General features: G+C 45.9%; 2 non-coding genes and 1 pseudogene across 2 annotated transcripts; all 3 read left to right on the forward strand.

The window, feature by feature from the left end:
- The first annotated feature begins 6,583 nt into the window (after positions 1 to 6,583).
- LOC129007681 (uncharacterized) lies at positions 6,584 to 9,939 on the forward strand (annotated as a pseudogene).
- Positions 9,940 to 10,008: 69 nt separating this feature from the next.
- On the forward strand, positions 10,009 to 10,082 carry TRNAN-GUU (transfer RNA asparagine (anticodon GUU)). Its single transcript has one exon. It is a non-coding gene; the product is annotated as a tRNA-Asn (tRNA).
- A 6,280-nt stretch (positions 10,083 to 16,362) lies between these two features.
- LOC129022571 (U1 spliceosomal RNA) lies at positions 16,363 to 16,526 on the forward strand. Its single transcript, XR_008496474.1, has one exon. It is a non-coding gene; the product is annotated as a U1 spliceosomal RNA (small nuclear RNA).
- Positions 16,527 to 24,154: the final 7,628 nt, after the last annotated feature.

Genomic DNA, 24,154 nt, shown 5'->3' on the forward strand with positions numbered 1-24,154 from the left:
GGTGCAAACTGAGTGCAACTAAGTGGATAATCTCCAGTAGTGAACTACAGTCTAGAAGAAGATAGTAATAATACATTGAAAAAAAAGTCTCCTGAAATGAACTAGCTGGCCTGTGGTGTAGGACACAGGACACCATCCACCTTATGATTCTAAAAGCCTTGCTCAAAGCCACTGCAGATGAGTTAGCTAGGTCTCTACCACCGCCTCAGCATCAATTGACTCCATAATACTCCTCTGGAGAGAAATAAGGGTCTTTCAACCCCCCAGGAAGGGATTTGCTTAGCCTCAAATATGCACATTCAGAAACAGCTTCTCATAAGAAAGAGAGGATAGTTTGCAGAGAAATAACCCTCCTAAGTCCACATCCTATTCCTTTAAAATAAGAGAGTCATGCCAGGGGAAGAGCCCTAGAATGTCAAAGCCAACAGGGTGCTCAGATACCACCCAAGTACAGTTCCATCTTTGGCCGTGAGCAGACAATGGTGTCAAGAGGCTAAGGCCGTATGATCTGTAGGTGAAAAATCTGGGATGACAATCGAGACCTCAAACCTTTTCCACTACATCACAGAGTTTAGGAGCAGTTAGAGGGAAGGCTTCAATCTGGATAACACTAACAGGTTCTAGAGATTATTGGGTCATGGTGTCTGGGACAGAAATAAGGATTCACAGAAAGATGTTTATAGTAAATGTTCTTTTGGGATTTTGCTTGAAAAAAAAGCTGAGCAAAAGTAAAAATTTATTTATTTTCTTTTTTTTTTTTTTAGACAGTTTCACTCTTGTTTCCCAGGCTGGAGTGCAATGGTGCAATCTCGACTCACCACAACCTCCACGCCCTGGTGTTCAAGAAATTCTCCTGCCTCAGCCTCCCAAGTAGGGGTGATTACAGGCATGCACCACCACGCCCAGCTAATTTTTTTCTTTTTTGGTATGTTTAGTAGAGACAGGGTTCCTCCATGTTGGTCAGGGTGGTCTCAAACTCCCGACCTCAAGTGATCCTCCAAAAGTGCTGTGATTACAGGCGCCAGACACCACATATGGTGAAAAGTAAAAATTTACTAATTGCAATTCTGAACCACTTGGGGGTTGTGAAATCCATAAAGTGGACTGTTTACTACCATAGGCTTTATTTAAATTCTAGGTAGGGTGGATTACACATAGTAAAAGATTTTTAAAAAGCTGATCACAGGCCAGGTGCAGTGGCTCATGCCTGTAATCCCAGCATTTTGGGAGGCTGAGGCAGGTGGATCATGAGGTCGGGAGATTGAGACCATCCTGGCTAACACGGTGAAACCCCGTCTCCACTAAACTACAAAAAAAAAAAATTAGCTGGGCATGGTGGTGGGTGCCTGTAGTCCCAGCAACTCAGGACGCTAAGGCAGGGGAATGGTGTGAACCCAGGAGGGCGAAGCTTGCAGTGAGTTGAGATCATGCCAATGCACTCCAGCCTGGGCAACAGAGGAAGACTCCATCTCAAAAAAAAAAAAACAAAACAAAACAAAACAAAAAAAACTGATCACAAATAATTGTATATTTCTCACTGCATCTTGTGGTCAGAAAAGGTTGAGAAACTGCTCTACACAGGCAAATTACAGGTTCAATCTCTCCATCTACCTCTTTATCTCTTCTCTATTTTCCATGCTATGCAGACAAGACCATGGAGAGAGGAAGGCAAATTCCATCAATGGGTGGTGTTAAGCCTTTTCTATGAGGTAGCTGCACATTTGGGGCACTTCAATACTGGTTACTTCAGATTCTAGTATAGATTGTCCTTTTCCTCTCTAGCCACGTGGTAAAATTACTTGGGAGCTTTTTAAGACTACTAGTGGCTTCCACCCACCTGGAAGCATTTCAATCAGAATCTCTATGTGTAGAGTCCAGGCACTTGTGTTAGTTAAAACCTCACCAGGCTTTATAATATGACAGAGTGGTTTGAAGCTACTGAGTAGACCTACCCTATTTCTTACCTTCCCCTTTCTTTCTCTTTCACCATAAGCTTCTTTCCCATGAGAAAGTAAAGATTTTCATCTCTGTTTTCAGAGTCTCAAGTAAATCACTCTCTTTCTCAAATGGACTTCCAAGGCAAAGATTTCTTTCTATTTATCTGTCTGCATTTTTACAAAGTTGGTCTCTGGTTTCCCTTTTCCCAAAGCTAATTCACCACAAAGGTGCCCCTCAGGTCAAGGAGCTGGGCTTTCATGCACCTGCACCTGGCAATCATGGGTCAATATTTTGCAGGCAGGGTTGCTGGGTGCTGTGGAATTGACATAAACTCCCAGGTATTGCTAGCTCTGAGCCTCAGGCAAGCTTGTGACTAAGTGACTCCAGTAGTCTGAGGATAATCCTTACTCAGAAGGGTCTTCAGAATCAAAAGCAAACATAGGCATGAGAGGGTAAAAAAAAAAAAATCTCATGTCATCTTGGCTTATACCTAACAGAACTTGTGCAAGAATGGATATTAAGGTGGGTATTGTACACAGCAGAACTTAGCAAATACCAAGTCTGGAGTTTAAGGGATAGGCTGAAGAGATTTTGCAGATTTGTAAACATTTTTGCCAACTTGAACACACTTTTGTTTGGGTTTGGTTTTTCTCCTCAGTGGTAAGAGCTACGCACAATAGGGTAGCTAAGATATTATAATTTGAATCAATACATTTGCATTTTGCCAAGGACCAAGATGAACTATGATGATTTCAATTTTTTAGTACTTTATTTTCATCAGTTTGAAAATTAGGACATTTGCTCCTTTTTAGGCTTATGGCACCTTTTTGGTTTTCACATTTTCTCAAAGGCCAGTAACTTAGAATCTAAATTATGGTTGCTTATTCTTTCAGTACTCTAGGGGAAAGTTGATTTAATCTTGACAAAATGTATTCAATTAAAATATTTGTTCTCTTAAATCTTTTATTTCTTTTTTTTTTTTTTTTTTTTTTTTTTTTTTTTTTTTTTTTTTGAGATGGAGTCTTTCTCTGTCACACAGGCTAGTGTGCAGTGGCACAATCTTGGCTCACTGCAACCTCCACCTCCTGGGTTCAAATGACTCTCTTGCCTCAGCCTCCTGAGTAGCTGGGCCTATAGGCACATGCCATCACACCTGGCTAATTTTTGTATTTTTAGTAGAGACGGGGTTTCACCATGTTCTCTAAATCTTTTCACCTTTTACGTTTGTGCTTCTTTTCTCCAATTTGCAATGGTGGAGTGTGGCTTGCAGCTAAATAGTATATTTCTCAGAGCTACTTATTCCTGGAGCCTAGCAGTCTGCGGGCCTGGAGGGGGAGCATCTAGAAAGCAGCCCTCTCTAAGTTGAGAATAACTATGAGAATTGTGGGTTATAAGGCTTTGAGCAGCTCTGGCCTACCCGTCCTCTTTTGTTTCTACTGTGTGGTGTGACAAGAGAAGGAACTCATCTGAGAGTGACTTCATATTGTGGCATTTCACTGCTTACCTCTGGAAATTTGATTCAGGCAAGCTGGGGGGAGTCTCTGGTATTCTTCTCTGAGAAGAAGAATTCATTATACACCTGGACAATGGAATCTATGATCTGCCTGTAGAAGTTAGAGGTGCATCCTGTTCCAGGAAGTAATTACAATTTAGGCAAGTTATATATGTTTGCTTAAGAGAATGCTCTCTGCACATTTCATGTTCTTCCTTTCTATCTTAGCCTAGGGAGAAAACCATGGGGACTCAGGGCTGGAACTTTACTGTGATGGGGCAGAAGCTTAATTTTCACATGATTCTCAACAAATGGCAGCACATCACATGTATTATCATGTCCAATGGCTGCAATGTGAAGGAGGCTTTTCCGAAATAGTTTCTGCCTTGATAAAATATTAACTAGATGGATTCAAAGTCAAATTTGAAGAAAGCTGAGCAGGCAGAAGAAACAATCAGTGAACCTGAAGATAAGGCAATGGAAATCATCCAGTCTGAGGAACAGAAATAAAAAAAGATTGAAGAAAAGTGAACAGAGCCTAAGTGACCATCAAGTGGACAAACATTTGCATTGTGGAATTTCTTTGCTGTTGTTGTTGTTTTGGGGGGTGGGAGGGGGGATGGAGTTTCATTTTTGCTGCCCAGACTGGAATGCAATGGCATGATCACAGCTCACCAGAATCTCTGCCTCCTGGTTTCAAGCAATTCTCCCACCTCAGCTTCCCGAGTAGCTGGGATTGCAGGCATGCACCACCATGCCTGGCTAATTTTGTATTTTTAGTAGAGATGGGGTTTCTCCATGTTGTTCAGGCTGGTCTCAAACTCCTGACCTCAGGTGATCCTCCCACCTCAGCCTCCCAAAATGCTGGGATTACAGGCATGAGCTACCGCTCCCAGGCTCGCATTGTGGAATTTCTAAAGAAGAGGGAGAGAAGGGCAAAAGAGAATATTTGAAGAAATAATGGCTGAAAACATCCCAAATTTGATGAAAGACAAGAATATAAACACTGTAGCCTAACAAACTCCAAGTAAGATACACTTAAAGAGACCTACACCAAACACATTATAATCAAACTTTCAAAAGTCAAAGACAGAGAATCTTTAAATTGGTAAGAGAAAAGCAACTGGTCACATGCAAGAAATCTTTAATAAGATTATCAACAGATTTCTCATCAGAAACTTTGCAAGCTGGAAGGACAGGAAATCAAAAGCTGCCAACAACCAGGAGGGGTGGCTCATATCTATAATCCCAACACTTTGGGTGACTGAAGCAGACAGATCACTTGAGGTCAGGAGCTCAAGATCAGCTGGCCAACATGGCAAAACCCTGTCTCTATTAAAAATACAAAAATTAGCCAGGCGTGGTGGTGGGTGACTCTAATCCCAGCTACTTGAGAGACCGAGGTGGGAGAATCACTTGAACCTGGGAGGCGGAGGTTGCAGTAAGCCAAGATCTCACCACTGCACTCCAGCCTGGGTGATAGAGTGAGACTCTGTCTTCATAAACAAACAAACAAAAGCTGCCTGTGAAAGGGAAAAGGATCAATAAATGGGTATTCCAAAAAGTCCAAAGTCACAGAAACATCAAGCCAAAATAAACTGGGTTCCTGACTGGAAATGGAGCCCAGGCTATGGCAGCAAACCACAGAAGTTCAGTACCGAACTGCAAGGTGGAGCAGACTTTACTGTGAATCCTGGAAGGGATCCAGAGCAGGCAGTTTGAGCTTATGAAGAATTTTAACTATGTTTTGGATAAAATTTTGCTCTTTAATTTAGTCAAGAGAAATTTTTTCCCTACACAACACACATAATATTGTCAAGAGAATTTTTCAGGGTAGCCATGACACTACTATGTGTGTTTGTTTTAATTTTATCTTCCTATCAACTGTTAAAATAAGAGATCTCTAAAATCTTTTTTTTTTAAATTCAGGTGTCTAATATTAGGGATTCATCTTCAGGCCATTGGCAATTAGAATTTCCAATGGTGTAATTATTGCAATAGCAATTCAACCAAATAGCTCTTTGTGGAAAGCCCAGGATGTCATTTTCCAGGTTAACTTCCAGGGAAGGGCATAGAAGAGGCAATCCCAAAGATTCCCCTGCAAGAAAAAAGTTCAATGCAAAGAGTAGACCACAGATGGGTAAGGATGATGTTTGCCTCCAGTAACCCACAAATTTGTGGAGGCTTCCAGTCACAGACCTGTGACTCTATAATACCATGTAGGCCATCTTGGGATTGAGCTTTCCTAGAACGAACCAGGCAACAAGAGTTGAGATGACAAAAGCCTCAAAGGGATGGGACTTCTTAAGACAAACCCCAAGATCTTGACATGGTCAGAACAAAAAGGGTGCTGGGGTTCCCAGCCATTTTCAGACAGGCCTCCTAGTATGACCTGAAAGATACCACCTCTTTACAGATAGTGGAAACCAAGAGAAAGTGCTCCTACTTGGTCACAAGTCAAGCTCTCAAGGACATAAAGTAAGATGAGAAGGAACCTCAACCGGTACCCCCTTTTATGACAGAATAACACATAGAGACAAAGACAAAGGAACAGACAATTTCAGGGAAGAAAGGGATTAAACAATAAGAATTGGTACACAAAGTACCAAAAAGCACACCAGAGTCACTACACCAAAGACTAGTCACACAAATCCTTTTCTCCAATTAATCAAGATTTTGGAGAGGGAAAAGAAAGAAACAGTGATTTTTACTGTCCACTTGATGAGATTCCACACAGAGAAGGAGGCCGGGAGCCTGGCAGGTAAAAAAAATTCTTACCCTTATGACAGCTGATCAGATTCTGGGTTCTTCACTGCAGCTTCCAGAAGAGCAGAGCTTTCCTATCCTGCTTACAGCTCCAAAACTGTAGGGTCCAATGGAAACCCTCCCTCATAACCCTCTGAAGTTTCACTCAAAAATCAAGTCACAAAAGGCAGATTAATTGGAGAAAAGGCATAAAATGTACTAACATGTGCATGGGGAGAGTCACAGAGTGATTACCCTCCCCTACCCACAATGGGATGTAGAAGCTTATATACCATCTCGAGGTAACAGAATGAATGATGGCTCAAAGCATGGCCAAAACCAGGTGCAATCAGAGTCAGAGGTATACCCAATTATTGTGGGCAAGACAAGTGATGGGAGGGAGAGAAAATGACGCTCGGTTAGCAAAGGTGGTCTTAATACGTAAATGAAACCTTACAGGTTGAAGTTCTCAGAAAGAATAAACCCTAAAAGTTTCTTTCAGACCTTTACAGGTGTCAGACTCTCTGTTAACCTTTCCTAGATCTGCGCAAGGAAAGACATGGCTGTATCAATGCAGATTCCCTACAGATGCAAATCTCCTCAACAAAAGACAACTTTGCAAGGCTACCTCTGCAGCTGGCTTTCTGAAGAGACATCTCAAAATATGTCAAAGACGTGTATTTTGGGGTAAAATATTTTTAATTCCTTCACATCTACAGCCTGATGCACCTGCCGATTCAATGCACCATTGTTGGTGGCAACTCCATTCTTCCCTACACTCAAGCCAAAAAACCAGGTTCTCCTTGAGGCTAGTCTTTTTCTCACAGCACACATCCAATTTGTCAGAAAACTTATGTTTCCTGTTTGGTTAATTACAGATTTTGAACTGCCCAAACTTTCTCTTTCTTGGTGTCTGAATTTTGGCAATGGAGTCTCCTGATACAGGCAGGATCGATTCTACTGACGATTCTCAAAACCGTCAGACATTTAAGAGCCTTAATCTCGGGGTCAGGGTTTGGGCCACCCTTGAACCTTTTCTTTGGGCCTACCCGTCAAAATCAGCCTGGCCAGGCCTGTCTTCAAGGCCCAGGGACAGGGCCAGGTCACCCTGACGCTTCTTGAAGCTTCTCCCGCCAGGTCGGCAGCCACCCTCCCCTTCCCTCTGACCTGCAGAGAAGCTTCAGGGGGCATTTATTCAATTTGCTAGGAACCCACGGGCGCAGGTGCGCGTGACTCTGTGGTTCCCACCCCACCCACAGCCCTCCTTGGTCCTCTCGCTGTCTGAAGCGGGCAGTAACGTTCCGGGTGAGTTTGGGTTCTGAAGACACCTAGTGAAGGAGGGACCGGTAGGGAAGGGCACTGGCCCCTTAGGTCCTTCGTAGCCAGGGATCCGAAAAAGGTCTTGAAGAAATAGAAAGGGAGAGTTGGAAGTAGATCAAAGGGAAAGAAAATCCTAGATTTCCTATCTGAAGGCACCATGAAGAGAAAGTCCGCCTCCTCTGGGCCGTGTCCTCACATCGCTGGTGAACCGAGTTCCATTCTCCATTGGAGACCAAATCAGTTGACTTTGGCTTGACTCCTAGTGAAGAAGCCATGCTTTGTCCTCCCCCGTTTAGCTCTTGATCCTGAAGCACTTGATTTTCTCTCCCGGGCTTTCGATGGATTTCAGGGATGCAACTGAGAAATTTGTTTTTAATGCACTTAATTGAAGTCCGAATATTTTAAAGTATTTTTGCAAAGAAAAACGTTTCCTTTTGCAATGAAGACATTCAGATGTGAGGAAAATCACTAGGCTCTCACAAACACAAATTCCACGTCAGCGGGTAGGTTTGACCCTCAGGTTGGGCACATTTTCAGTGCACCATTGGAACTTAAGATGAATCTAGGACATTCATGATTCATATTTTTAGGTTTTTAGTACAATTTAATATTTTAAATTTAAATACGCATTCTGAAAATTGTATAACCAGCAGAAGAAACCGGCTTTACGCCATATTTACAAACATAGGAAAGAAAGATGATATTTTAAATGACAATGCTTCCTAAATGGCAACATTTTTAAAGTACCCAGAGAAAAAAAGTTAACCTAGAATTCTATGCAAAAATAAAATTTCAAAACTGTGAATGAAATAAGGACATTCAAAAACATACAAAAGCTAAAAGAATTCACCAACCAACACTACAAGAAATCTTAAGGGTTCTCCGGGCAGAAGCAAAAGGATACCAGATAAAAATGTGGACCTACTCAGAGAAACGAATATTGGAGATGGCATTTAGAAAGCATGTACTACACGTTTTCTTATAGTTTAAATCTTTCAAAAAATATTTGATGTAATAAATAAAAGTAAGAATGAATCACTTTTTAAAGCTTACAGTGCATAAAGTAAAAATACATAACACTAGGATAAAGGCCAGAAAGGGAGGCATAGTGATACTAGAAAGCAGACTATGGTAAATTAAAGATGTATCCCAGAAACCCTAAAGCAGCCTCTGAAATAAGAAAAGGGTTATAGCTAATAAAGCAACAAAGGAAAGAAAATGGAATGAAATAAAAGCTATGGAAACACCATGCTGGAACAACTACCCTCCAGGCATCCACCCTATAGAAATACACCAGTGGCCAATGAGAGTGTACAAGAATGATGACTGCAGCATTATTTATAATCATAAAATAATAAAACCAACATAATTTCAAAGATATATGAAAAGGGTTTTATTTATTTAACAGACAGACAATTGAACAAACAAACAATGGAGGCAAGTCCTTTGCCAAAAGGAACACAGAGGGTCATGATGATGCTACTCCTGCAAGGATTTCAGGGTTCCCAGACGCCTAGATTTCTGTCTGGTTCTTCTGGAAGATGTTATTCTTCGGGAGCAATAGGTCCTCGAGTTTGGGGCTCTTTCAGGTTCTCTCTCCATTTCCCCATTCTGCTACAATAAACAAACAAACAAAAACAATTCTCACTTCCAGAAGATTCCGCCTGTGCCTCTGCATGCGCATTTCAGGAGGTCTGGATGTCTGGTCCACCACTCCCCGTCTTCTTTCCCAGCTTTTGCTTTTCCCTTTACCTGCTATCTCCTTACAGCCCCACGGCCGGACCACCGCCCAGCTGAGCCCCCGCGGCTCCACCGCGCACAAGGTGCGACGGAGGCCCTGCCAGTTGCCCGCCCTGCGGGGTGCCGAGAAATCAACGCTTTGTAAAAGGAACTTCCCCATGGAAAAAAATCTGTTGATTTCCGCTCTTAGGGCTCTTCAAAGGACTAAAAGCTAAAGGCCACGATCAATTCATTCGACAAGTCCTAGTCGTGAGCCCTGGTGAGTACCAGACCCTGCTCCCCCCAGGGGACCCACGAGCGACCCTCACCACCATCCCTGCCCTGGTGGAGCCCCTGTGAGGAACACAAGATCTGAAGATGGCAGCGGAAGCTCCTCAGCGGCCCCCACAGCGACTGGGCAGGGTGGGCACAGGCTCCTTCAATGGGTGAAGGCGGCGCAAAGAACGGGAAGAACCATCCCCGGAGCCCGCAGGGCGTTCAGCTTCCCTTGGGCCCCCAGGCGGCTCTGGCTGGGTCGCCGACCGGGGGGTTTCTGGAAGCTTCTGAAGCAGGGGAGGGGCAGGGCGGGCGAAGGCAATTCGGCTGTTCTTCTGGCTCCAGAATCTCCTAACGCGCAGGTGTCCAACGTGACCAGCGCGACTCACCTCTCTAATCTCTCTGGTTTTCCAAGGCCTTGCTCAGTGGTCCTGCCGGGCGGGCCCTGAGAATAGACGGAACGGAGGAAGTTCAGTGAGTGCGCCCTTCCTATATGCCCAGTAGAGTCGGAAGCGCTTGTCTCTGTGGCGCAATCGGTTAGCGCGTTCGGCTGTTAACCGAAAGGTTGGTGGTTCAAGCCCACCCAGGGACGCTTATTGGAACTTTTGAAGCATTCACGCATTGTCAATCACTAGATAAATGGGGAAGATTTTATCTTCTCGAAGTCCCAAGCGACGAATTTCTGACAGATGCATGTCAAGAGCCCCCACCTTCCCGACCAGATTCTTAACCAGGTATCTCCTGAAATGCCGGGTTTACACCTGTGTAACTAAGGAATCCTGAAACAGAGACCTAGGAACCCACTTCTGGTGTGATAAAATTCTAATTCAGTCCCTTATACGCTTAAACGAGTAATTTACAAACCTCCATTTTTTCATATTTTAGTAGTCGGGGTCCACTATTACCTCCAGGATGAGCCTGGGTTTCCTGATTGCTCTATCAATAATGTGACCAGTGGAATCATTCATCACGATAGTGATCTTCTCCATCATTTTTGAAAACAATATTTTTCCTCAGTTTATGCATGATTTATTTAACCCTTTTCAAAATGTTTTTGTTAGCCAGGTGTGGTGGCATTCACCTATAATCCCAGCTACTTGAGAGGCTGAGACAGGGGAATCGTATGAACTTGGGAGGTGGAATCTGCAATGAGCTGAGATGGCACCACTACACTCCAGCCTGGGCATTACAGTGAGACTCTATCTCAAAAAAAAAAAAATGTTTTTGAGATGACGTTAGTTTCATGGTTTTAGGATCACAAAGAACGCTGCAGTCACCATTCTTGTACACATATCTTTGGTCATTGTGGAAATGTTTACACTGCAGACATTTCTGTATTGTAGAAAGCTGGATGCGCCATTGCTACATTATATTGCTTACATAATGCTTCTAATTTGAGTCCATTCTGCAAATGTATCTTTCATGGGAGCAGCACCAAATAATATTCCAATATAAATGTTTATAAGAGGAAAATGTGCAGATGTGCAGTTGAGCTGTGTGCCTCTCCATGGGGCCCATGTGCATAAAATGGTGGCATTAGTAATCATCTGAGAGTGGAGTTTGTGGCCCTCTGATGTCAAAAGCTGAGACAGAGGACATGAAAACCGTCGCTGTACGTCCTCTGTAGTCTGGCCAGAATTATTCCTAGGTCGGTGGTCTCTCATCAGGAGGGAATGCTGCTTGCTTGTTTTGTCAAAACCACAAAGGGAGGGAAAGCATCAGGCTGTTGGTTGATAACAGTAGTGAAGCAAATCTTTCCAAAGGCTAGGTTTGTTAACCCTTAGGAAAAACAATCCTAATTCTTACAAGATAGTGCCTTGCATTTCCAGGCTCTTGGTGTCCCAAAGAACTGTACATGACACACAAAGCAGCAAAGCAAAGCAAAAATTTATTAAGCACAGTAACACTCTCGGAGTGGGGAGAGTGGGCTGACCTCTGGGATGTGAGATCAGTATTAGTTTGGTGTACTTTGGGTCTTTGTATGTGTGGCTTTTTTTCTTCCCTTCACAAGGATGTCTAATCATTAGCCAGTGTTTGCCTTTTGATTGATAGGTGGGTTGTTTAGTTGCTTTGGCCCTTGTGTGCTTGCACATTGCCTCCATCCCATAATTTTAAGTACATGCATGATATGCAGTCCATATGCATGAGTTTTAATGAGCTGATTATGATATGGAGTCATGTTAAGGATACTTTTTTTTTCTAATGCACATGCGTATCTCTGAGGAGCTGCCAGTTTACTCGTTTGGATCTCGCCAGCCATGGGGTCCTTGCTTGCTTTTCTTTTTTTTTTTTTTGAGACAGAGTCTCATTATGTTGCCCAGGCTGGAGTGCAGTGGTGCAATCTCGGCTCACTGCAACCACTGCCTCCTGGGTTCAAGTGATGCTACTGTCTCAGCCTCCCAATTAGCTGGGAGTACAGGAGTGCACCACCATGCCCAGCTAATTTTTTGTATTTTTAGTAGAGAAGGGGTTTCACCATGTTGGCCAGGCTGGTCTCAAACTCCTGACCTCAAGTTATCTGCCTGCCTTGGCCTCCCAAAGTGCTGGGATTACAGACATGAGCCATCGTGCCCAACCTTGCTTGCTTTTTTAAATCTTACCTTTTGTTTTGGCTGCTGAACTTCTGCCTTTTATCTTGCTTCTTGCACTCCCACACCATCACCTTGCTTTTGTTTCTACTTTCACTCTCTCTGCCTTTTATCCAACTTCCAATTCCCACTGCTGTTCTCCTGCCTTATAATGGCAGTTAGTGAGAGGAGGTTTTAAGGTGGCATGTCTAACCTCCTAGCCTGCCACATCCAGAAACCACTTTCGAGGTTTCTCTGCAGTCCTGTCAGCCAAGAGGGAGTCCATTCAGTTGGTTGTAGGGCCTAGGGCTTATTTTTATTTCTCAATCCTGAGAAGATAAGGCTGGATTAATGCAGATTCTCTGCAGGTGTAAATTTCCCCTACAAAAGACACTTTTGCAGAGTTACTTCTGTTTGCTGGCTCTCTGACAGCATCTTCAAATATGCCAAAGGAATATATTCTGGGGTAAAATATTTTTATTTCCTTCATCTATCAAGAGCTTCACCATGCTGACAGCCTCCAATCCAAGCATACCTGAAGATTTTCTTTGTTTGTTTGTTTGTTTGTTTTTTTGAGACACAGTCTCACTCAGTCACCCAGGCTGGAGTGCAGTGGCATGATCTCGACTCACTGCAAGCTTCACCTCTCAGGTTCATGCCATTCTCCTGCCTCAGCCTCTGGAGTAGCTGGGACTCTAGGTGACTGCCACCATGCCTGGCTAATTGTTTGTAAATTTTTTAGAAGAGTTGGGGTTTCACCATGTTAGTCAGGATGGTCTTGATCTCCTGAACCTGTGACCACCCACCTGGCCCTCCCAAAGTGCTGAGATTACATGCGTGAGCCACCGTGCCCGGCCCCTGAAGCCTTTCTTTTTAAAAAGCTTTCCCACCCTTGTGACTGCCTTCAAGTCTCTGCCAAAACGCAAATAACAGTGACTGACTCCCTGCTATAGCGAGCTCAGAATAAATAGCCTTTGCTTTTTTTCATTTGGTTGGTCTTTGTTTATTTGCAGAAGCTTCAATGTAGAGTTGACAAGGACTCCAATCTTTGACCAAACCTTAGTAGTTTCCTCTGAGCCCTTTTCTCTGTTACTTCTTCGCCTGCCAAGTCCAATTTTAGGAAACAATACTGTTGAGTCTAGTTTAGCAAGAGTCTTCGCAATCACCTTTGATAGCTAATCATGTTCCTCTTAGTAATTTTCCATCCACCGACTTTCTTATCTTGCCAATTGGCTATAATCTTCAACTCCTCCTGCTGTATTTGAGGTGGAGCCCAGTTCTCTGCTTGCCTCTCTTGCCTACTGTAGTACATACAACAAAATTTGTCTCATGTTTTTAACAAGTGTCCAGTGTAGTCCCTCAGAAACTACCTTTGCAAAATTATGACAATAAGAGAAAGCTGACATGGCTGACTCCATCTTGGTTCTAGCCTCACTGGCTAGCTGTCTTTGCTCATTCCTATGCAATTACTCCCAAGCTAATTTTGGGAAAAATCGAGTTTATACTTTAAATCAGGGGTCCCCAACCTCCAGGGCCACAAGACAGGTACTGGACCATGGCCTGTTAGGAATCCAGCTGAACAGCAGGATGTGAGCTGCAGGCTTTCAAGCATTACCACCTGAGCTCTGCCTCTTGTCAGATCAGCATGAGCATTAGATGCTCATCAGAGCTCGGGCCCTATTGGGAACTGCTCATGTGAGTGATCCAGATTGTGCACTCCTTATGAGACTGTAACTAATGCCTGATGACCTGAGGTGGAACAGTTTCATCTGGAAACCATCCACCACCCCCTTCCATGGAAAAAGTATCTTCCACGAAACCAGTCCCTGGTGACAAAAAGGTTGGGGACAGCCAAAAAGGCTGGTTTAAATGATAACCTTCCCCAAAACTAAATTACCCCTGTAAAACTAATGAAAGATCACCAAGTTAGGACGATGAAAGGGGCCTGATTCCTGCTAAGATGTATGCCTCATTAAATAATTACCAGCCATTATTCCAGAAGTCACAAGATTCGCAGCTTCCCCAATTACTGCTGTAAAGAACATCACTATTGTAGAACCCAAGATTGGCCTCTTGAGATGTCTTTTCAGGCTTTTGCATTTCCGACTATTGGATGGCACCATCTGGCCCGAAAATCAACCAGTCCCTTAGCCCCCACCCAGAAGCTGACTCCATGCAGAAGGGCCATTTTCCACACCCCTGTGATTTCATCCCCAACCATCAGCACCGCGCAAGCCCTAGCCCCCTCCCCAACAAACTATCTTTGAAAAACCCCTTACCTCCAAGCCTTCAGTGAGATTGGTTTGAGTAATAACTCTGTCTCCCACATGTCGTGGCTGGCCTGTGTCAATGAAACTGTTTCCTGCAGTGCCATGGTCTCCTTGAATTGATTTTGTGTGTACATTGGGCAGGAAGAGCCCATCAGGCAGTTTCATCTGCAGGACGGTGCCAGTTCTTTCCACAAAGGCTGGTCAGATACCCAGAAAGTATTTCTCCACTACCACCTGGACAATGTGTCTCCCTGTCAATCTCCAGGGAATGGGGCCTGGATCAAGTATTTAGTATTCAGCAGTTACTACCCTGTCACCTAATCCCTCATTTTCAATATTTTGCCAAGCTTCCAGTGGCCTAACTGGCCACCACACCGCAGAATCTTTACTTTATGGTCTCCAAGGAGAACTCTCCACTCGATGTTTTGTGATTTGAACAACGGAATAGAATCTGATACTGGTGGGCTGGGGGAGGTCCCCGGACACTGGTGGGATCTCGACCCCAGCAGTGGTGTCCAGGCTCTTGACACCATCTCGAGAACAAAGTCAAAGATGAGTCAGCAAATAGTGAAAGAAGAGATTTATTGCAAAGCAAAAAGTACACACTCAAGAAAGGGGAGCTCGGGCATACTCGAGAGAGAACAATGGGTTCTGGGGTTTCATCTTGATGGGTTTCTTTAACCAAGGAGTGGAATATTCATGAAAATTCCTGGGTAAAGGTGGAGATTTCTCGGAACCGTGGTGCCATCCATTTTTACAGCAAATATTGGTCTCAGAACTGTCATGGCACCGGTGGGTGTATGATTTAGTATGTTAATGAGCATATAATGAGGGCCTAGGTAAAACCTCCATCAAATCCAGCACCACATCGGGTCCACTCAGTCTTAGCCAGCTTGGTCCACACCCTGGTTTTTCAGCATCTTAACAGCCCATAGCCTCAAGTCATGTAAATCTGCTGCCTAGAATTTGTTATCCTGTGACCACCCGGTAGTATTCCTGTCTCAAATCTACTTGTAAATATTCAAACGGTCATTGACTTGAGCATTCCAACTTTGCTTACTTCACAGGGTTTCCTGCGTAATATATAAGAAAAGATGATCCAGACATTTGTTAAACTTCTCAAATAAGATGTATCCCAGGTATTTGTGTCAAATTTGGATGATTTTGGTTTTGTCTTTGCAGAATATAAAAAACTAACATGAGGTAAGCACTAAGGTGTGGAGATGGCTGTGCAAGAGGTGACAAAGTCCAACACCATGCTTGAGAGTGTCCAATCATCTCTTCTGGGGCAGCATATTTTTCTACAATACTGAATTTGGAAAAAAAAAAAAACCAACAACATCAAAAAAAAAAAACAAACCTACAAGATTGATGAAACTGGACAACTGTCTTTATAAGATTACCAGTGATAAAACCAGTAAGGAAGGCTGGTTTGCAGTCATCTGAGCAGCCTCTTTACTTTCATAAATATGGTTTGTCTCTGATATTAAACGGCTTCCAATTGCAAGTGGAATGCTACATCACAAGGATAAAGATGCGAAGAGAACCAGTTTCTTCTGTAATCTGAAACACTCTAGTTTGAGAATTAAAAGCCATTCTTTGAAGAAGGGTTCCCCCCAGCTCCATCTGTCCTCCAAAAAGTTGCTTCTCAACACATGCTAAAGACCAGCTTCTTTGGGAGAGAGCAGATGCAGGGGAGGGAGAGAAAAAGGGAGAGGCAGACGTCATTTCCCCTTGCCGGCTCTGGCAGCGGATTGGTCGGTTGAGTGGCAGAAAGGCAGACGGGGACTTGGCAAAGCACTGTCGGTGACATCACGGATAGGGCGACTTCTATGTAGATGAGGCAGCGCAGGGGCTGCTGCTTCGCCACGAAGGAGTTCCCGTGCCGTGGGAGCGGGTTTAGGACCGCCGATCAGAACTGAAAATCCCAGCTGTATGTGAGGGCTGGAAAGGGCTCGAGAGTGCGCAGGGAAGTGACCGTGTGTGTAAAGAGTGAGGCGTATGAGGCTGTGGCGGGGCAGAGGCAGAAGATCTCATACTTACCTGGCAGGGGAGATACCATGATCACGAAGGTGGTTTTCCCAGGGCGAGGCTTATCCATTGCACTCCGGATGTGCTGACCCCTGCGATTTCCCCAAATGTGGGAAACTCGACTGCATAATTTGTGGTAGTGGGGGACTGCGTTCGCGCTTTCCCCTGACTTTATATAGTTTGAAGAACAGACTGTACGTTCAGGGTAATTTTTTTTTTCTGTTTGTTTGTACCTTGGTTAGTGTTTTAGACTTAAGCATTAATCCTACAGTGGAAAGCAGGGGAATGGAAAGTAACAGGTATCCTGTCCGCGGTAGGAGAAAAACTGAGCATCAACCTTATTGGCGTTGTAACACAAGCTAACAAGGGTGAAAATCGCTCAGCTCTTCCCTTTCTACCGGGGCTGCTTTTTGCGGGGATTGGTCCGCGTTCTCCAGTCTCTTGGTTTCTCACGCTCTCTGAAAATCTTCGTGTTTTTTCCTACCCCCCAAGTCACCTCCTACACAGCTTCTGCTTCCAAGCTCAGCCCCCACAGGAGATTGTAGGATTTCTGTGCTAGCGGGGAATGTGTTCTCACCTCTTAGAGCCAGGTAGAAACTACTCAGTAGGGCGCTGTTCTCTGGGAAGAAAGCAGGGCCTTTGGGGCTCTCAGTGTCCCCGTTGGGTTGTAGACATAACAGGCTTACTTTGCGTAGGGGAAAGGCTCTACCCGCCGCCAGGTGCCCTAGCGCATATTCCTCGAGGCCCGCACGTCAGAACCGCAGTCTAACCTGTCTTGGCCGAAATGCGCTGCGATCCTCCTTCAGATAGAAGGAGGGAAGTTTTATGAGGAGCCAGGTCCAGTTTCCCTACTTACTATCTCCTGCCGTTTACGTATCTAGTCTTTTTTCAGACTTTATTTAAGCGACAGCTTCATGTTTGATGTCTCGCTCCCACATCCTACATCCATTACCAGGCAACTTTCTAGATAGCACCCCGACCCATCCTTCCCACCCCCAAGCAGCCCTTTCCTATTTCTGGGGCCAGTGTCCTCCCCCGTCCCTCTTTCTTCAGGCCCTCGCTTATCACCTTCATGGACAGAAAATACTGAGCTCTCTCTTATCCTGTGGTTTATGCCTGACACGCGTCAGTGCCCTGGCAAATTCCTTAATACCCCTTCTCAAATAGCACTGTAAATGCATCTCTTTTTAAATCCCAGAATTATCTAATTGGTTTTGTCCCTGAACTACATGAATACTAGTATTCCACTACAGAAGAAAACCCGAGGCCTAGCGATGGCGGTTCTGGGCATTGTGCCAGCCTCTCCCAGGGTATGTTTTCTGACCTCACATACTTTTGATCAACTGAAGTCAGGAGTTCGAGACCAGCCTGATCAACATGGTGAAACTCTGTCTCTACTAAAAATACAAAAAAAAAAAAAAAAGAAGAAAGAAAGAAAGAAATTGCGGGGCGCGGTGATGAGTGTCTGTAATCCCAACTACTCGGGAGGCTGAGGCAGGAGAATCGCTTGAACCCGGGAGGCGGAGGTTACAGTGAGCCGAGATCACGCCATTGCACCCCAGCCTGGGCAACAGAGCGAGACTCTGTCTCAAAAAAAGAAAAAAAATTAGCCCATCTGAGACATATTATTGGAGACAGTAGAATCCTGCGTCCAACAGGCACTTGGTGCAGATCTGCAGCCATTGAGCTATTGGCTCATGTTCCCTATGTTCTATTAAGTATCATGAGCAGAAATTGAGCTCTTTGGCTTTTACCCACTGAGTATGGCTATAGGACAGGTCGCTCTCTGTCTCTCTTTCTCTCTCATTATTTGCATGGTTATTTTTTGCCATCAGTGTGGGTTTTTGGTTTTGAGGTTATGAAGTGAATTTCTGGGGACAATCTCTGTTGGGTCGTGTTGACAAGGATCCAGTCCCTGTTTGGTGATACATGACAACTAATCTGGTCTGTGAGTCTTCTTTATTGTCTATTTATTGTCCTGAGATAATGGTATTTCGTGATATTTGAGACTGCAGCAATGATAGGTTGTTCAGATCTTGTCTTTCCAATGTTTGGTAAAAATTTTATGGCCCCAATAGTTGTCAATATCTGCAAGAGTGGCATCTCTATTACAAGAGTGATCTTACTACTCAATGTCCCCCCTCCCACCAAACTTCGTTCCATAGGAGCTCTTGGCTTTAACAAACTTACTATATCTAAAAGACATCTTAGTACAGGAAGAAAACTAAATCTGTAGCCTGTAAGGAGCAGTTTTCTTTGACTGGTATATTCGGGTTTCTAACCAGCTGAAAAATTCAAATACATGTCCTTTAAGGATTAAGTTTAAACCACACTACAGAAAGGAGAGAAAAGATTTATATGATCACATATAAGCGATATCACCATCCATGGTCCTATAAATGTCTAACAGCATGGAATGATGAAGGGCAGTGTCTTTTAGGATTTTTGGTTATATCTATATGTATGGCTCTGAAGAAACCCAACGTTGGGCGAGTTCCCTCAAATTTTTCACTAGGCATGACCACTGCTCTATTTTAGATAGAGATTCTGTGGGGGCAAAACCTGAGAATTATGTGCCTGGCTATCAAGAAGATAGCTCCTTGCATTTTTTGGGGGAGAACACTTTTGCTTCAAGGGAGTGTTTCCCCCCGGGATTAGAAATCTTTCTGTAACCTCAGGAAACATTGCTGATGAAAACCAGGCATGGTGTGCTGCACAACTTGTAGTAATAAGGCAGAAGTTAAAAGGAAAAGACAAGTTTTCCTGTACTTGGCTGACTCCAAGACCTGCAATAGATAGAGCCCTAGCAGATTCTTAATTACACTATCTGAAAAGTCAGAGCCCCAAGGAATGAGTTCTGGAGACTCTCTCAACACAGTCCACCCCTAACAAGGATAAGAGGTAAAAACGACAAATCCCTTCACTACCTTCTCTTTCCCCCTTTCCATTTCTAATTATACAAGTTTTGTTAAGTTCCTGATTTCCCTTCAGTGCAGCTGCAAGGTCACCAGCTATACTTGCATTGCAAGACTTGTCACAGTTTGATTAGCTGCCTTTCTTCTGCTTCTGTAAGCCCTCTTGCCTGCCCCACGAGTTTCGTGCCATCAAATTTCTGCCGTGCCATTCAAACTAGCTGACACCCTTTCAGAAGTGTGTATAAAGTCAAGCCCTGTCTTTGTTCAGGGCTCAGCCTTTGGATTTTAATCTGCTGTGCCTGAGTGCAGTCAATAAATCCTCCTGTTCTACTTATTGGTCTCTCCGTTCTCCTGATTCCCACAACAGTAGTAGGGGACTGCGTTCACATTTTCCCCTGGTCTTTCATGGTATGAATAACAGATGGATTTTTTTTTTTTTTTTTTTTTTTTTTTTGCCTATAGTCGCAGGCGCCATCTCAGTGATTGTATGGTGTGGTCAGCTGTTTTTGTTTTTGTGAGACCTTGTTTTCTTGTTTCCTGTCCTGGGACAGATGTCTGTAGTCACTTGTTTCCTCAGGAGACAAATTTCAGTCTCTGTGGGGGAGTTCTCTCCTGTTATCTGTGGTGGTACTAGGCAGGCGGCGCTCAGGGATCTAGGCTTCCTTGCTTTGTAGATTGCTCAATGGTCCCCAAGGCCTAGTGGCTTTTAACAGCACTTGAAAACCTTAGTGTTTTTCCACTGTCCCCAGGGTCACCTCTTACACGGCCTCTTTTTTTGTTTGTTTGACTTTTTCTCTGAGAGACAGTCTTACTGTATCTCGTGGCATCTTGGTTGACGCGATCCTCCCACCTCAGCCTCTGGAGTAGCAGAGGCATGCGTCACCACAGCCAGCTAATTTCTGTTCTTGTTTTTGCTGTTGTGGTGGTTGTTTTGTTTTTTTAAGAGTTGAAGTTTCGCCATGTTCCCCAGGCAACGTGCTCCCCGCGAAGGAGGCCGCCCGCCTGGGGGAGGGCTGGAGCCACGTCCCCGGGCTAGGGGTGCTGTGGGCACTGCGGGTACCGTACCCACCGCTGCCCGGCGCTGGAGGCCAAGAGAGCATTCCCGACGGGTTCCGCGGATGCCCCGCCGAGTCCTGCGTCCCATCCTGCCCGGATTGTCGCGGGCCGGGGCATGACATGAGGCCGGGGCCTGCGCGGCCGCAGCGGCCTGCAGGGCGCAGCCGTCCCTCCGCCGGTCGGGGTCCCCTCGCTCAGTCTATGAGACAAATAAATAAATAAAGAAAGAAATAAAAGATGGAGTCTTGCTCTGTCGCCCGGGGTGGAGTGCAGTGGAGCGATCTCGGCTGACTTCAACCTCTGCCTCCCAAGTTCAAGAGATTCTCCTGCCTCAGCCTCTGGAGTAACTGGGATTACAGGGGCATGCCACCACACCCGGCTGATTTTTGGATTTTTATTTGAGATGGGATTTCATCATGTTGGCCAGGCTGGTCTCGAACCCCTGACTTCAAGTGATCCACCTGACTTGACCTCCCAAAGTGCTGGGATTACAGGCATGAGCCACTGCACCAGCCAGAAGGGGGCATTAATATGCAAGCACTGTATAGGGCAACATCTGTGTTCACCTCTTACAAATCTTAATGCCGTGCATATGAGTGGGTTCCTTCATGTTCCCCTGGGGATGTTTGAGGTTGCCTGTATGTGTTATGTGTGTGCATATCTTTAAGCTCAGATATGCATAGGTGGATTGACACCTCTGTTTGAATGTATTCCCATGAGCTCATGCCATTAATTCACCATGGCAAGAAATATTTACTGAGCGTGAGCCATGCCATTCCACAGCCACCATTCTAGTGCTAAGGCACAATGAGGAAGAAAAAATCGAGGCTTTCTGAGCTCACATTGGGATGGGGGCATGGTGGGGAGACCCAGGCATCAGTGTAATAAACAGAAACCATGGCAGGGCTAACTGTTCTGGAGGAGAGGTACATGGTGTACTGAGGACCCTGAGGTTGACCCAGGTGCACGTTTGAGCTTTGCCTGCATGGTTTGGGTTTTGTGGGCTCACCTGCATGTGTCCACACAGGCCCCATCTGCATGTCTGTGCATGGCTGCATCGCCTCATGCACACGTGCACTGCCCCTGGGCTTGCCCACATGTGCCTGCTCCCCAGGGTGCCAGGCTATCAGCCTACAAGGCATTGTGGGTCTGGGCCCAGCCTGCCACCCCCTACAGAGGCCTGAGCCTGCCTTCCCAGGAGGCCCAGGACTCTCACCCATGACCCTTCCCTGCAGCTGGAGCAGACTCTGTGGCTGGAATCTGGGGAGCTGGAGACGCAAGAGCGCAGGGGGCTGGTCCTGCAGAGCGTGGAATTGTGGAGGCAGCTACAGGAGGAGCAGGCCTCCTACCGGCGCAAGCTGCAGGCCTACCAGGAGGGCCAGCAGCGGCAGGCCCAGCTTGTGCAGCAGCTGCAGGGCAAGTTCAAGGCCACCCATTCCTGCTCTTTCCCTACCACGTGTTGACTTTGCCCTGCCCCCACCCCTGGGGCTCACCATCAGCTCCCAATCCCCAGATTCTCCAGTACGAGAAGAGGTTCTCGGAGCTGTAGCAGCTGTTGGAGAGATCCGGAGAGCTGGAGCAGCAGCGGCTGAGGGTGGGTGCCAGGGTGGGGTAGGGGCAGACCCTGTCCTCCACCTGCCCAGCCTGGTGCTTTAGCCTCCCTCCCACCCAGGACACAGAGCACAGCCAAGACATGGGGAGTGCCCTCATCTGGCTGGAGGAGGAACAGCAGGGAGGGCCAGGGCTGGCAGGATGGCCCGCTGGGCGAGCGCCTACTGATCCCCTGTGCCCCACTCAGGAGTGCCAGCCTGGTCCAGGTGAATGCCATGCTCCGAGAACAGCTGGACCAGGCAGGTTTGGCCAACCAGGCTCTGAGTGAGGAGATACGAAAGGTGACCAGTGACTGGACACGCAGCCGCAAGGAGCTGGAGCAGTGGGAGGCGGCATGGAGGTGCGAGGAGGAGGTGGGCATGGGGGTGCAGGGAGGCCAGCTGGACTCAAGAGGAAGTGGCACTGCAGAGGAGGGAGGACTCAGAAGCCTGGAGAGGGAGAGGGAGCACTGTCTAAGGGAGCATGTTAGCAGAAGTAAATAGACGTCATCACAATAGTTGGTCTTTATCAATGTGTAGCATGTACCATGTGTACCGTGTGAATTGACCTTTATTCCTCGTGATAACTGCGTGTGGTATGTGCTATCACCCTCCTCATTTTAAAGAGAGGTTAAGGCCGGTCACGGTGGCTCATGCCTGTAATCCCAGCACTTTGGGAGGCTGAGGCAGGCAGATCACCTGAGGTCAGGAGTTCGAGAGCAGTGTGGCCAACATGGTGAAACCTCATCTCTACTACAAATACAAAAATTAGCCTGGCGTGGTGGCACACACCTGTCGTCCTAGCTATTCGAGAGGCTGAGAGATCATGCCACTGCACTCCATCCTGGACAACAAAGCAAGACTCTGTCTTGAAATGAATAAATACATAAAGAGTGGTTGAGTAACCTTCCCACAGTCACGCAACTGGCTGCTGGGATGCAAAGCTAGGTCCCTTGCATTTTTGCCCTTCCTTGCTGCCTCTTGCAGCCAAAAGAGGACTTGAAACCCAGGTCCCTGTGCAGGAGGGAGCCATGAGGCTTGGGAAGCTGAGCGTGGCCGCTGCGACACAGCTCCATGTACAGGCCCACAGGAAGACCCACTCTCTGAACGACGGTGCCTCCTGGGATGGTCGGAGATGAGGGAAGCAGGGGGAGGGAGTAAACCCGCTCTCACACCAACCCTTCCCTCGGCATGTCTTCCCTCCAGTCCTTCAATGCCTACTTCAGCAACGAGCACAGTCACCTGCTCCTCCTCTGGAGGCAGGTGGTGGGGTTCTGGCGGTTGATCAGTGAGGTGAAGATGTTCACTGAGAGGTGAGGCCTGGCCGGGGATGGGGCAGCAGCTGAGAGACAGCCCTGCTCTTTCCATCCAGCTCAATTCAGTTGAATTTCAGTTCACCTCAATACACCTACTGTGTACAAGGGCCTGTGAGGACACAGAGGCCACTTGTAATAACCATTACCACAGTCGTGGCAGTCAGCATTTATTAGATGTTTACTCTGGGCTAGGCTCTTTGTATATTTCGTTTCAACTAATATTCATAGCTTCCCTGTGAGGTAGGAACTGTGTTCATTCCCATTTTATAGATGAGGACATTGAGGTGCAGAGAGGTTGAGTGATCTTCCTGAGGTCACTCAGTAATACATAAGTGGCTGAGTCGGAGTTTCAAGTTCCTGACTTTTTTTTTTTTTTTTTGACATGGAGTCTTGCTGTGTCACCAGGCTGGAATGCAGTGACACAATCGTGGATCACTGCAACCTCCACCTCCTGGGTTCAAGCAATTCTCCTGGCTCAGCCTCCCGAGTTGCTGGGATAACAGGTGCATGCTGCCATGCCTGGATAATTTTTTTTTGTATTTTAGTAGAGTCGGGGTTTCACCATGTTGCCCAGGCTGGTCTCGAACCCCTGAGCTCAGGCGGAGCCTTAGCCTCCCAAAGTGCTGGGATTATAGGCATGAGCCACCATGCCATGCCAAAGTTCCTGATTTTAATCCACTAGAATATTCAGCTTTGCTACCAAGGACCTCACAGCCTCTAGTGATGAAAAGATGTAGATCCCCAAAATTCTAGACTGAGGAAGTGAGTGGTTAGTGATATGTACGTGGGACAGAGGAAATGTCCTCGAGGCTCAGAAGGATGGGAGGGGTGGGGAGGTCAGAAAAACCGATTTGTGGAGATGGAATTTGCACTGAGCATCAAGGGATGGGTACGGTTGAAGCAGAGCAGCAGGCACTCCA

This window comes from Pongo pygmaeus, chromosome 1, assembly GCF_028885625.2.
Source record: "Pongo pygmaeus isolate AG05252 chromosome 1, NHGRI_mPonPyg2-v2.0_pri, whole genome shotgun sequence".
Lineage (NCBI taxonomy): Eukaryota > Metazoa > Chordata > Mammalia > Primates > Hominidae > Pongo > Pongo pygmaeus.